At 39.9% G+C, this 15,099-nt stretch overlaps 1 protein-coding gene across 2 annotated transcripts in view; it reads right to left on the reverse strand.

Annotated features, from left to right (window-relative positions):
* Positions 1–15,099, reverse strand: part of chchd3a (coiled-coil-helix-coiled-coil-helix domain containing 3a) — a 200,516-nt gene that overhangs the window by 175,361 nt on the left and 10,056 nt on the right. The window lies entirely within an intron of this gene.

A 15,099-nucleotide genomic window follows, 5' to 3' on the forward strand; every position in this document is an offset into this window, starting at 1 on the left:
ATTCTTTTCAGTGTTTATGGAGTACATAAAATAAGGAAAAAAAGTTCCAGTAACAGATACTGCCATACTAAAGTACATTATAGAATTATCGGATTACATCTTAATTCTCAACGTCATTACTTCAGTCTCTAGACAAAGGCATTGAGCATAAGAGGATAGATTGTGAAAAAGACAACAAGCATCAGCAGCAGTACCCCAAGGTAAATAGTCTCTGGGATGTTTGATACTGTATATGATCCAAGAACTTTTTAAAGGATTAACCTCTCTAGCGTTAGACCCGAGCATCACTTTGGCTGTAAAACCAGAACTAAAAGCATTAGTCCTGAGCATTACTCAGTAAAATGTATAGACACTTCTCATGTAAGAGTTAGATCCAAGGTTTACTCAGGCTGTAAAACTAGCAACAGCATTAGTGCCAAGCGTTGCTCGGGGAGCGATATAGGCATCTTGCATAAGCAACAGGCCCGAGTGTTACCCAGGCAACAGTACAGACACATCTTCTCTTAGCCTCATAATGCCGAATTGTAAAAGAATGTTTTTCAGCAGCCCAGGTGCTGCACACTCTTGACAGTGATACGTGCAGTGATGACAAAGTGAATCTGTCTTCAGGTAATGAAACTGAAAAGGACAGTGAAATCAAAAGTGATTCTGATGAATCCAAAAGTGATGCTTGTATCAACTGCACATGTCAAGTCAAAGCGAACTTTAATGTAATTTCAACCACATACAAGTATACAGATAGATGAAATTGTAAAGCTCAGGGTCCACAGTGTAAAAACATGAAGTGCAAATAAAAAATTAAAATTAAATTAAAAAATACAATTACAATTTAAAATTAAAAACAAACAAGACAAGACATTGTGCAAAGACAAGACAAAGACATGTGCAGTGTGCTGTTCAAAAGCTGATCAATCTGGAATGAAAATCCGTAAGGAATCATGCTACTATTACCCCAAATGTGATGTTGGACTGTGTATTTATTTCACTGTGCTTCAAGATATACCACACTAACAACACATTTTCACAGTATATACAGTGTTAGTATTATTTTTAATCATTACTATTATTTGTATCATTATTATACTTTCTACACTTCTGACTTTTAGTGTTTTGTACATTTTACAGTAGAAAGATGAGATTTATTATGTCATTTTTCAACCCAAAAATTCAACACATTTTATCAAAAAAAAAAAGTTACTTCAAGGAGGATAATAAATGAATAAATAAATTAGTGCACATATACAATATACACTCACCTAAAGAATTATTAGGAACACCATACTAATATGGTGTTTAAACCCCCTTCCGCTTCAGAACTGCCTTAATTCTACATGGCATTGATTCAACAAGGTGCTGAAAGCATTCTTTAGAAATGTTGGCCCATATTGATAGGATAGCATCTTGCAGTTGATGGAGATTTGTGGGATGCACATCCAGGGCACGAAGCTCCCGTTCCACCACATCCCAAAGATGCTCTATTGGGTTGAGATCTGGTGACTGTGGGGGCCATTTTAGTACAGTGAACTCACTGTCATGTTCAAGAAACCAATTTGAAATGATTCGAGCTTTGTGACATGGTGCATTATCCTGCTGGAAGTAGCCATCAGAGGATGGGTACATGGTGGTCATGAAGGGATGGACATGGTCAGAAACAATGCTCAGGTAGCCCGTGGCATTTAAACGATGCCCAATTGGGCCTAAAGTGTGCCAAGAAAACATCCCCCACACCATTACACCACCACCACCAGCCTGCACAGAGGTAACAAGGCATGATGGATCCATTTCGGTTTACGCCAAATTCTGACTCTACCATTTGAATGTCTCAACAGAAATCGAGACTCATCAGACCAGGCAACATTTTTCTAGTCTTCAACTGTTCAATTTTGGTGAGCTTGTGCAAATTGTAGCCTCAAATTTCCTATTTGCAGTGGAGATGAGTGGTACCCGGTGGGGACTTCTGCTGTTATAGCCCATCCGCCTCAAGGTTGTGCGTGTTGTGGCTTCGCAAATGCTTTGCTGCATACCTTCGGTTGTAACAAGTGGTTATTTCAGTCAAAGTTGCTCTTCTATCAGCTTGAATCAGTCGGCCCATTCTCCTCTAACCTCTAGCATCAACAAGGCATTTTCGCCCACAGGGCTGCCACATACTGGATGTTTTTCCCTTTTCACACCAATCTTTGTAAACCCTAGAAATGGTTGTGTGTGAAAATCCCAGTAACTGAGCAGACTATGAAATACTCAGACCAGCCCGTCTGGCACCAACAACCATGCCACGCTCAAAATTGTTTAAATCACCTTTCTTTCCCATTCTGACATTTACACTGTGTGCACAATTATTAGGCAAGTGAGTATTTTGACCATATCATCATTTTTAATGCGTATATTCCAACTCCAAGCTGTATTAACTTGAATACTTATTGGATTTAAGCACGTCAGGTGATGTGTATTTGTGTAATGAGGGAGGGTGTGGCCTAAGGAGATCAACACCCTATATCAAGGTGTGCAGAATTATTAGGCAGCTAGTTTACCTCAGGCAAAATGGGCCAAAAAAGAGATTTAACTGACTCTGAAAAGTCAAAAATTGTAAAAAGTCTTTCAGAGGGATGCAGCACTTTTGGAATTGCTAAGATATTGGTGTGTGATCACAGAACCATCAAACATTTTGTTGCAAATAGTCAACAGGGTCGCAAGAAAGCGTGTTGAGAACAAAAGACATAAATTAGCTGCCAAAGATTTGAGAAGAATCAAACGTGAAGCTACCAGGAACCCATTATCCTCCAGTACTTTCATATTCCAGAGCTGCAACCTACCTGGAGTGCCCAGAAGTACAAGGTGTTCAGTGCTCAAAGACATGGCCAAGGTAAGGAGGGCTGAAACCCAACCACCACTGAACAAGAAACATAAGTTGAAACGTCAAAACTGGGCCAAGAAATATCTGAAGACAGATTTTTTTCAAAGGTTTTATGGACCGATGAGATGAGAGTGACTCTTGATGGACCAGATGGATGGACCTGTGGATCAGTAATGGGCACAGAGCTCCACTCCAACGTGGAGGTGGGGTACTGGTATGAGCTGGTATTTTTAAAGATGAGCTAGTTGGACCTTTTGCATTGAAGATGAACTCAAAATCAACTCCCAAACCTACTGCCAGTTTTTCGAAGACACTTTCTTCAAACAGTGATACAGGAAAAAGACCATGATTTTTATGCAGGCCAATGCTCCATCACTTGCATCGAAGTTCTCCACTGCGTGGCCAGCCAGTAAAGGCCTTAAAGATGAAGGAATAATGACATGGCCCCTTCCTCATCTGACCTAAACCCTATCGAGAACTTGTGGGCACTTCTTAAACGCTAGATTTACGGGGGAGAAAAACAATACACCTCTCTGAAGAGTGTCTGGGAGGCTGTAGTCACTGCTCCACAAAAAGCTGAACGTCAACAGATCAAGAAACTGACAGACTCCATGAATGGAAAGGCTTATGACTGTTATTGGAAAGAAGGGTGGCTATATTGGTCATTCATTGATTGATTTATTTTTTTTGAAATGTCAGAGATGTTTATTTGTAAATTTTGAGGTGTTTGTTTATTATTCTCACTATAACAGATGAAAATAAACGAGTGAGATGGGAAAATTTTCATTTTTCCTTTAGTTGCATAATAAATCTGCACACTAATAGTTGCCTAATAATTGTGCACACATATGTATTCCCCTGATGATGTTCACACTCACATTTCCGTTGTGAAACATTCAGGTTTCAGGTATGTTAACATTTTGGATTGACTGATAGCACTGTGTTTGTTCCATATTAAAATTAATCCTCAAAAATACAACTTGCCTAATAATTCTGCACTCCCTGTAGTTTGGAGTTCAGGAGATTGTCTTGACCAGGACCACACCCCTAAATGCACTGAAGCAACTGCCATGTGATTGGTTGATTAGATAAATGCATTAATGAGAAAATGAACAGGTGTTGCTAATAATCCTTTAGGTGAGTATATATACAGCATATACATTCATTGATTATATCAATGGAGGTGAAAAATACAGATATTCATTTTGAATGCAAAAATTTCGCAAATACCCCACCTCACCTCCTTACACTGTACTATTGACCACAAACCATATCCTACCCAGCCAGGACGCCCCGGAGGAGGGTTGACTCCTCCACCAGACCACATACATACATACATACACACACACTAGCAAAATACCCGCGCTTCGCAGCGGCGAAGTACTGCATTAAAATTTTTATTAAGAAGAAAATTAAACCTTTTTAAACCAAGGGAAAATATGCCAATAATTATTTGTTAAGGATCTCTTTGTATACCATGTTGTCAGTTCGGCCCTCCAGTTGTAACATGACCAAGCTGTGCACTGAACTTACTCTTTAATCGGTTTCAGTTTCATGGTTTGTTTCAGTTACGACAGTATTTGCAGGATTTGTTGTGTTGAAGTGACATTCGGCATCTGTAAAGCGTTGTAAGCACACAACCGGTTTCATCGATAAAATCACATCCAGCTTTTGAGAGTTTAAACATTCATAAACATCAAAGTGTCCACCACTGAAATCGTCACCTGTGAATCTAAGATGTTTAAGAGGCATTGGCGGTTGTCGAAAGGTGTAAAATATTTGGCCATGTCGGTACACAAAGCGACAACCGAACAATTCAGCGGCAGCCATTAACTCACATGCAGAACCATAGGTGAAGGGCTTAAGCATTTCACTCTTCTAGTGCTCCTGTGTAGTATAATTATCTCCTGTACCGTCATCAGTCCACACCTTGAAACTGTCCCAGTCATTCAATACATAAGACACAATGTTCCTCCGGATATCAAGAGTGAGCCTGATATGGCCATGCAATATGTAACAAAGAGAATGGAAAAGGTAGGTGCCATCTCCGGGCATGGAAACCACTCGGTAAGTGACAGTTATTTGATCGATAGTGATCACCTCGATAGACATGGTAATGGGGGTTGGAATGATAAAGGAAATGGGTACCTGAGAAATGTAAAGTAAGTCTAAAATACCTATACAATAACTATAATTGTAATAAACAAACAATAAAACAGCGGAGAAGCCGTGGATTAAACAAAAAGGCTGTAGTTATCAGTAGGGAGACGTGAATCCCGTGGTGAAGCAAGGAAGGGAATGTAGAGACTGGAGCGACGGACGGTCTTATATAGGCAGGCAGCCAACAACGTGGGAGGCGTTGGGATGGGGGACCCAACGCCACCTCACACGGTGGTCGAGCTGCAGGCTATGGATGTATATATGTACGTAAGTAAGATTCAGTTAGCGTTGGGAACCCGTGTACCAAATTTCTTGAAGATGGGCCCATAAGTAGCAAAGACTGTTGAAAAGTTCAATATGGCGGTCAACAGTGGCATCATACCACCGAAAGAAGTACGTACATTGGTTTCGGTTAGTGCAGGGAAGCCGCCTACCAAATTTCGAGAAGATGGGGCCATAAATAAAAAAATTCAACATGGCGGACGTTCTTGACCGTTATGACCATTATGAGTAGAATTTCAAAATGAAACCTGTTTAACTTTTGTAAATAAGCTGTAAGGAATGAGCCTGTCAAATTTCAGCCTTCTACCTTCACGGGAAGTTGGAGGATTAGGGACGTTGGAAAGTTCAATATGGCGGCCGACAGTGGCGTCAAACCACCAAAATAAGTATATACATTGGTTTTGGTTAGCGCAGGGAAGCCGCCTACCAAATTTTGTGAAGATGGGGTCAGTCTTCTACCTACACGAGAAGTTGGAAAATTGGTGACGTTGGAAAGTTCAATATGGCGGCCGACAGTGGCGTCATACCATAGAAATAAGTCTCAGGGAAGCCACCTACCAAATTTCGTGAAGATGGGGCCATAAATAAGAAAGTTCAACATGGTGGACGTTGTCGATTGTTATCGACCGTTACGTGTAGAATTTCGAAATGAAACCTGCTTAACTTATGTAAGTAAGCTGTAAGGAATAAGCCTGCCAAATTTCAGCCTTCTACCCACATGGGAACTTGGAGAATTAGTGATGAGTCAGTCAGTCAGTCAGGGCTTTGCCTTTTATTAGTATACTAGCAGAATACCCGCGCTTCGCAGCGGAGAAGTAGTGTGTTAAAGAAGTTATGAAAAAGAAAAGCAAACATTTTAAAAATAACGTAAGATGATTGTTAATGTAATTGTTTTGTCACTGTTGTGAGTGATGAGTGTTGCTGTCATATATATATATATATATATATATATATATATATATATATATATATATATATATATATATATATATATATATATATATATATATATATATATATTATTTACACACACACATAAACATATATATATATACATATCTATACATATACACATATATATACTGTGAACGCTGGCCCCGGCACAGACAGACGGACATCATATTTTGCACCCAACACACTTTATTTACACTATTTACAACACTACAAACAGTCACGTGCACTCACAAAACCCCAGTGCCTTCTGCACTGATTCCCCCAAGTCCAGGGCCCACAGTTCTGTGCCTTGCTTCCTGGCCGCCTCCTGTCCTCGCCTCCAGCTCAGTCCTTCTGCCTCCCGACTTCCACCCCTGACTGGAGGGAGGCGGCCTAAATAATGCCCGGATGAGCCCCAGGTGCTTCCGCCATCTGTTCCTTGGCCACGCCCCAGCGTGGCGGAAGTGTCGGCTGCCTTCCTGGCAGCTCTCCGGGCGCCACATAAAGTCTTCCCCCCGGCACTTCCTGGTGTGGCGGAAGTGTCGGGCTCCCGGGATAATTAGGCACTGGGGCGCCGCCTGGCGGTGGCCACGGGTCCCTGCAGGGCTGGGCTTCCATGCCCTGTACCCGTGGTCCCCAACAGAACCAGGACGGACGCCTCTGCGGTGTGGAGGAGGCACAAGCCCTCCTCTCGTCCTCCAAGGCGTCCCAGCCGGGCTCCAGCTCCGGCCGGCGACTGCATGGGATCAACGCATCGGCGCCGCCTGGCGGTAACCACGGGCCCCTACAGGGTAGGGCTTCCATGCCCTCAACCCGTGGCTCCCAACAAAACCAGGACGGACGCCCCTCGGTGTGGAGGAGGCACAAGCCCTCCTCTCGTCCTCCTGGCCCCGGCCGGGCTCCAGCCCGCCGGGGACTAACTACACACACACACACACACACATATACACATACATATACATACACACATATACACACAAATGCATATATATATATATATATATATATATATATATATATTATATATACACATACATACACACACACATATATATAAACATATATACATATACATACTTATCTACATATATACACTCATAGCTATTTCGTATCAGTGCAATACGCTGCTTGTTAAAACGGATAACTCCCGCTCTTACGTGCAAGTCTGCGTGGATATTATGAACTATCGTATTTGTTCAAGTTCTATTTAAATTTTAAATAGAAGGAATTTTTATTTAGTCGACAGAAATATCTTTGGTAGGAATGGTAAAAACAGACAGGAATATTATTCCTGAATAAATCAACTCAAACCTTAAACAACTTATAATATTTTGCTCTCCATAAAAATATATCCTGTCTAAATTATACAAGTTAGAAATAAAGTAAACATTAAAAGAACAAACATTCAAATTTCTTTACTCTTATGTAATTTTATATTTTATAAAAATAAACATAGATTTTAAATATCCCAAAAGATTTTGCTCTCCATAAAAATATATCCTGTCAAAATTATACAAATTCAAATATGAACATGCTGCATAACAAAACCTGGAAATATAAATAAAATTTGTTCCTTTCAGCAATAACAAATCAAATCATTCAGTTGTCTTTGCTCATATGTCATTTTAGAGCTGGACGCCTGGCATCTTTTTTTGGCCACAAGTTCGTTTATGTTTGGTGTGAGGTTCTGTGTTGTGGAGATTCTCAGGATGGATTGCAGGTGCTCATCAGTGAGGCGACTCCTGTGTGCTGTTTTGTTAGTCTTTATCACTGAGAAGAGCTTCTCACACAGATATGTGCTACCAAACATGCACAAGGTTCGAGCCGCATGTAGACGGACTTTTTTTGTTCTTCAAAGTCACCAAAGTGCCGTGCAAACTCAGTGCGCTCAGTTTATCAGCAAAGTGCGATTTGGGAACACCGTAGTGACGACTTGGCTTAACATTACTTGGTAACAGGGAAAGTGGGGCAAGTGGTTGTGTCTCCCATAAAAGCAGCCTCAATTGAAATCACTTTGTGATTGTGCACGGGTAAAACGTCCGCTGAAGTGTCAGATTCTTATTTAATTCTTCTGCTTTCTGTATCTTCTGCATTGCATTCAGGTCTTTCAGGTTACCCTGATGTTTTGTTTTATAGTGCCGTCTTAGATTAAATTCTGTAATTACAGCCACAATAGCTCCACAAATGAGACACACGGGTTCAGTAAACATATACTCAGCCTCCCATCAGTTTTTAAAGGCTCTATTTTCAGAATCAACTTTTCTCTTCAGCATCGTGTGAGCTAGCGTTGCATTATGGGATCTGTAGTTTATTGTGTTACCAGCGCTTCATATACCGGGCTTTAATAACAATAATACAGTATATAAAATGATCTCGGGCGGATATAATTACACGCCGGGCGGATGTGGCCCGGCCCTTGAGTTTGACACATATGGACTAAATAGAACTTGAAAAGATATATTTTTCAAATGTGATCGCGCAATTCAGATAGAGTTGACGCAGACTACAGCCTGCATGCCTCAATTAGTCATCCTCCCTCGCCTTACTTTTTACCGCTCATCTAATGAATACACTGAGTATGGCTTTACCAAAACAATCATTGATGGCTAATAAAGTATCCATTATTCGAGTATGTAGATCGGGTTATATATATATACATATATATATACCCGTATCGCAGCGAGAAGTAGTGTGTTAAAAAAGCTAGAAAAAGAAAAGGGAACATTTTAAAAATAACGTAACATGACTGTCAATATACAGTATTTGTTTTGTGAGTGTTACTGAGTGTTGCTGTCATCAAGGATTTGATTATCATTATTTCTTTCAATCAGGTTCGTATTTGTAGGATGTGTTGTGTTCAAGTTACATTCCGTGTTTGTCAATCGTTGTAAAGATGACAGGTTTCATTCATCGATTCGTTTCTTACTGCATCAATAAACAGCTCGTCTTCTTCTTTATCTGAGACCTGACACACTGCATGCACGGGTTTTTTACACTGTCTTCCTTTAGCGGACATTGACTTTTTCCAACGTGTGCTTTGTTTCCGCAGTAGTTGGATTTATGAATATGCTTGTATGTATGAGACGCGCTTCATATTTTTGCTGCCTTTTCAATTGTGTAATTCGGTTTTGTTCAGCTCTTTGGAACTGTTGCCTTTTATCTGTGCACGCGCCAGTTCACGTGAGCCACTCGGTGTACATGCATCGAAGGTTCCCAGCTGTGCTGGTGCCATCTCGTGCTATGTCCATGGCTGTATTTAATGTTACCTTAGTCCTGGCACTTAAAACTTTCTCTCGCAGTTTCGCTGAGTTTGTGCCAAACACCACCCTGACCATCTCATCTTCCCTCCATAAGCACAGTCCTTCACCCGTGAATATTTACCCGTGGCAGTTTGCTATTGGATTGCCGCTGACGGACGGCCTTATATGGGCAGGCACTAAATTACAAACGCCAGCGCAGCCTGTCTATGAACTTAATTTAAAGTGTAGGTTTACATCGTGCTTTGTTTCAAGTAGCAGAACTCATGAATATGGTTGTATATGTCACTCGCCGCTTCTTATTGTTTTGCTGCCTTCTCAATTATATAATGCATGTTTTCTTGAGCGCTTTTTTGAGGTCTTCCTGGTTTTCTATGTACTGCGTGATTACGTGGGAGGCGTGATGATGTCACACGAAACTCCCCCCACGGCGTTGAAGCTCATCTCCATTACAGTAAATGGAGAAAAACTGCTTCCAGTTATGACCATTACGCGTAGAATTTCGATATAAAACCTGCCCAACTTTTGTAAGGAAGCTGTAAGGAATGAACCTGCCAAATTTCAGCCTTCCACCCACACGGAAGTTGGAGAATTAGTGATGAGTCAGAGAGTGAGGGCTTTGCCTTTTATTAGTATATATATATATATATATATATATATATATATATATATATATATATATATATATAGAGATATATAGATATATATATATCACACACACACACATAATATATATATAAACATAAATATATATATATATATATATAAACATAATATATATATATATATACACATACTGTATATATACACACACATATATACAGTATACATACTGTATATACAACATATACATATCTACATATATAAAGTATATACACATATATATATACAAATCTACATATATATATCTACATATATATATATATATATTAGGTGGGACTCGATTAAAAAATTAATCCAATTAATTAGAGGCTGTGTAAGAATTAATCTTGATTAATCGTATGTAATCGACACGTAAATTTGCCCCAAATCGCAAATGTTTTTTTTTTTATTTAAAACGGTTTTAGTGGGCTTACAGAATCAAATAATAGACATGGACATAAATATTGTAAACTGAAGCTGTTTTAATTTCTGAAAAAAAAAGCCTTTAAACTGCATTTGAATTCAAAACAGAAACAAAAATATCATCCCTGGTTAAAATTGGGCAGACTTAAAAATAAAGTGGTAGTTTAAGTACTTTAAGTACATTTGTAGAATAGTATTGTCTTTAAATAATAATAACCAAAATTTCACCATAAAGTGCAGTTTTTCTTCTTAAAAAAATAAGTCAGAAACATAAAAGGTAATTTGACCAGCTTACTCTTTAAACTCTGAGTAACATTAGCCAAAATTATTTTGTACATTAGGCTAAAACAGTGTGATCATTGAACATTTTGTAATTAGATGTATTTAGAATTACTAACGGTCACGGAAGTCCAATGATCCCTAGTAAGAGCCACAAAGTCCGCTTTCTGTAATGCATCTAATTTTGCTTGCTTTTCAGTGTGCACAAAACCATGCTTTTATCAAGGCTTCGCTGGAAGTCGAAATGATCAGTCGTAGGAACGCGCTTTATTCCGACTCTAACATTTTTGTAGCTGTGATGTGTGCATCAGTGTAATGGATGTACCAGGAAATCATGCATTGACAAAAGTTCCCATTTGCTTGGAATTGAAAGTGTGATTAAATGCGTTCTTTTTTAACGCGTTATGGAGTACATGCATGGAAGCTTCTCAGCTGTGCTTGTGCTAAGAAAGGGAAAATTTTAAAAATAACGTAACATGATTCTGCTAACCTAATATTTTTCATACGTCCCAAACCAAGGAGATGCGAAGGTAAAATGAATCGGTAGCTGCGTACATAGTCAGTACATCCCTCTCGAATCGAACCTCGAATGTCGGCGTTAGAGGCAAAGACTCTACAATTGCCACAGCGTGTGGCTTGTCTATGCTAAAGTATGTATTGTAGATCGGGTATATATATACATTTATATATATATATATATATATATATATATATATATATATATATATATATATATATATATATACCCGTATCGCAGTGGAGAAGTAGAAGTTATGAAAAGAAAAGGGAACATTTTAAAAATAACGTAACATGATTGTCAATATACAGTAATTGTTTTGTGAGTGTTATTGAATGTTGTTGTCATCAAGGATTTGATTATCATTATTTCATTCAATCAGGCTCGTATTTGTAGGATGTGTTCAAGTTACATTCCGTGTTTGTCAATCGTTGTAAAGATAAGAGGTTTCATTCATCGATTAGTTCCTTACTGCATCAATAAACAGCTCGTCTTCCTTTTTATCTGTGATGTGACAAACTGCATGCACGTTTTTTTGGTTTTTTTTACGCTGTCTTCCTTTAGCGGGACATTCACTTTTTCAACCGTGTGCTTTGTTTCCGCAGTAGCTGCACTTATGAATATGATTCTATGTATAAGACGCTTCATATTTTTTTGCAGCCTTCTCAATTGTGTAATTCGGTTTTTGTTCAGCACTCTTTGGAACTGTTGCTGTTTGTCTGTGCACTGCGCCAGTTCACGTGAGCCGCTTGGTGTTCTTGCATCGAAGGTTCCCAGCTGTACTGGTGCCATCTCGTAATGTCAGCTAAGACCCGCACTTAAAACTTTCTCGCAGTTTCAATGAGTTTGTGCCAAACACCACCCTGACCATCTCATCTTCCTCTGCATAAGCACAGTCCTTCACACGTGAATATTTACCGGCAGTGTTTGTATTGGATTGCCGCTGATGGACGGCCTTATATGGGCAGGCACTAAATTACAAACGCTAGTGGTAGCCTATGAACTTAATTTAATATAAACTTACGGTTCACGCCGTGCTTTGTTTCCGCAGTAGCTGTACTTATGAATATGCTTGTATGCATCATTTGCTTCATAATGTTTTTCTGCCTTCTCAATTGTGAAATGGCGTTTTCTGCTGATCGCTGTTTGGAGTTCTTCCTTGTGCTCTACGTACTTACGTAGAAGGCGTGATGATGTCACACAAAACTCCGCCCCCCGCGGCCATCTCCATCTCAAGACTCCATTACATTATACGGGGAAAAATAGCTTCCAGTTATGACCCTTATGCGTAGAATTTCGAAATGAAACCTGCCCAACTTTTGTAAGTAAGCTGTAAGGAATAAGCCTGCCAAATTTCAGCCTTCTACCTACACGGGAAGTTGGAGAATTAGTGATGAGTCAGTGAGTGAGTGAGGGCTTTGCCTTTTATTAGTATAGATATACACACATATACATATACACATAGAAAATATATATATATATATATTTTGTCATACATACATACATACATACACACACACTATACACTCACCTAAAGGATTATTAGGAACACCTGTTCAATTTCTCATTAATGCAATTATCTAATCAACCAATCACATAGCAGTTGCTTCAATGCATTTAGGGGTGTGGTCCTGGTCAAGACAATCTCCTGAACTCCAAACTGAATGTCAGAATGGGAAAGAAAGGTGATTTAAGCAATTTTGAGCGTGGCATGGTTGTTGGTGCCAGACAGGCCGGTCTGAGTATTTCACAATCTGCTCAGTTACTGGGATTTTCACGCACAACCATTTCTAGGGTTTACAAAGAATGCTGTGAAAAGGGAAAAATATCCAGTATGCGGCAGTCCTGTGGGCGAAAATGCCTTGTTGATGCTAGAGGTCAGAGGAGAATGGGCCGACTGATTCAAGCTGATAGAAGAGCAACTTTGACTGAAATAACCACTCGTTACAACCGAGGTATGCAGCAAACCATTTGTGAAGCCACAACACGCACAACCTTGAGGCGGATGGGCTACAACAGCAGAAGACCCCACCGGGTACCACTCATCTCCACTACAAATAGGAAAAAGAGGCTACAATTTGCATGAGCTCAGCAAAATTGGACAGTTGAAGACTGGAAAAATGTTGCCTGGTCTGATGAGTCTCGATTTCTGTTGAGACATTCAAATGGTAGAGTCAGAATTTGGCATAATCAGAATGAGAACATGGATCCATCATGCCTTGTTACCACTGTGCAGGCTGCTGGTGGTGGTGTAATGGTGTGGGGGATGTTTTCTTGGCACACTTTAGGCCCCTTAGTGCCAATTGGGCATCGTTTAAATGCCACTGGCTACCTGAGCATTGTTTCTGACCATGTCCATCTCTTCATGACCACCATGTACCCATCCTCTGATGGCTACTTCCAGCAGGATAATACACCATGTCACAAAGCTCGAATCATTTCAAATTGGTTTCTTGAACAGGACAATGAGTACACTGTACTAAAATGGCCCCCACAGTCACCAGATCTCAACCCAATAGAGCATCTTTGGGATGTGGTGGAACGGGAGCTTCGTGCCCTGGATGTGCATCCCACAAATCTCCATCAACTGCAAGATGATATCCTATCAATATGGGCCAACATTTCTAAAGAATGCTTTCAGCAACCTTGTTGAATCAATGCCACGTAGAATTAAGGCAGTTCTGAAGGCGAAAGGGGGACAAACACCGAATTAGTATGGTGTTCCTAATAATCCTTTAGTTGAGTATATATATATATACAGTATATATATATATATATATATATATATATACACAGTATATATATATACTAATAAAAGGCAAAGCCCTCACTGACTGACTCACTCACTCTCTCTCTCACTGACTCATCACTAATTCTCCAACTTCCCGTGTGGGCAGAAGGCTGAAATTTGGCAGACTCATTCCTTACAGCTTACTTACAAAAGTTGGGCAGGTTTCATTTCAAATTCTACGCATAATGGTCATAACTGGAAGGTATTTTTCTCCATTTACTGTAATGGAGTTGAGCTCGAAAGCCGTGGGGGGCGGAGTTTCGTGTGACATCATCAGGCCTCCCACGTAATCACGTGAACTGACTGTCAACACAGTGCGTAGAAAACCAGGAAGACCTCCAAAAAGCACTGAAGAAAACATGCATTATATAATTGAGAAGGCATCGAAACAATAAGAAGAGAGCGAGTGACATATACTACCATATTCATTAGTGCTGCTACTTCGGAAAGAAAGCAAGGTGTAAACATAAACTTTAAATTAAGTTCATAGACAGGCTGCCGCTGGCGTTTGTCATACCCACGGGTAATGCGGGATACAAGTTTAATGAGAGGACGCAGGATATAAACGAGAGTTTTGATCACTTTGTAACTAGGTTAAAATTCGCAGGTAAAGGGGTGTGCTTATGCAAATTCCAAGAGACTGTGTTTGTGGGGGATTGACAGTTAAGGCGGGTGGAGGAGTGACATCATCATCTCCTCTCTCCCATTCACCTCATTTCGCTCTGAGCTGAGCTCCGCGGCTAACGCCATCTTTCGAAGCAACTTCGTCACACTGCCACCAAATACTCACAGAAAAATCCACAAGTTAATACACATGCCGTCTCTAGAGTTTCTCCACACTGAATCCTCCAGGCACTACTTACAAAAGGTTACATTGACAATCGTGTTACATTTTTTTAAAAATCTTTCCTTTTCTTAGCACAAGCACAGCTGAGAAGCTTCGATGCATGTTCTCCATAACACG

The sequence above is a fragment of the Polypterus senegalus genome, chromosome 8 (genome assembly GCF_016835505.1).
Source record: "Polypterus senegalus isolate Bchr_013 chromosome 8, ASM1683550v1, whole genome shotgun sequence".
Lineage (NCBI taxonomy): Eukaryota > Metazoa > Chordata > Cladistia > Polypteriformes > Polypteridae > Polypterus > Polypterus senegalus.